The sequence below is a fragment of the Halyomorpha halys genome, unplaced genomic scaffold (assembly GCF_000696795.3).
Source record: "Halyomorpha halys isolate HHAL.00 unplaced genomic scaffold, Hhal_1.1 Scaffold5.1, whole genome shotgun sequence".
Taxonomy (NCBI): Eukaryota; Metazoa; Arthropoda; class Insecta; order Hemiptera; family Pentatomidae; genus Halyomorpha; species Halyomorpha halys.
This window is the reverse complement of record NW_027106871.1, coordinates 2127393-2127823: the sequence shown is the minus strand read 5'-3', so window position 1 is coordinate 2127823 and position 431 is coordinate 2127393. Positions and strand designations below refer to the sequence as shown.

Sequence of the window (431 nt, the reverse complement as noted above, 5' to 3'; positions counted from 1 at the left end):
TTATTATTATTTTTTTTCCTTTTAATAAGAACATTTTATATAGTTAGGGGTGTCATTTGTATGACTATACCCCCTCATAATCAACTGTTAAAAAACATATAAGTTATATCAACCATGTAAGGCCCACCAGGCCGGTCTTGTATAAAAATAAAATAATAAAAAAAAAGGAGCTCCTCAGCGTCTCCAGTGCGAATGGTAGTTCCTTTCCCAATGTCAGTGTTAGGGATAATGGTGGGTGACTAATCTCTAGCAGATTAATCAATACAAGTGAGAACGCATCCACACATCCTGTAACTAGCACCGCTGAATTGTGGGTGGAACTCTCCAAACTCGATGCTTACAGGCACAGGATGCTTTTGTAGTACTTAAACCTTCTTGCTTTTAAATTTGAATCATATTCTGTTCTTAATAAGTTTTAATTAGATATTATG

At 35.0% G+C, this 431-nt stretch overlaps 1 protein-coding gene across 1 annotated transcript in view; it reads left to right on the top strand.

The window, feature by feature from the left end:
• Positions 1-431, top strand: part of Als2 (Amyotrophic lateral sclerosis 2) — a 34944-nt gene that overhangs the window by 13928 nt on the left and 20585 nt on the right. The gene's annotated exons all lie outside the window — the stretch shown is intronic.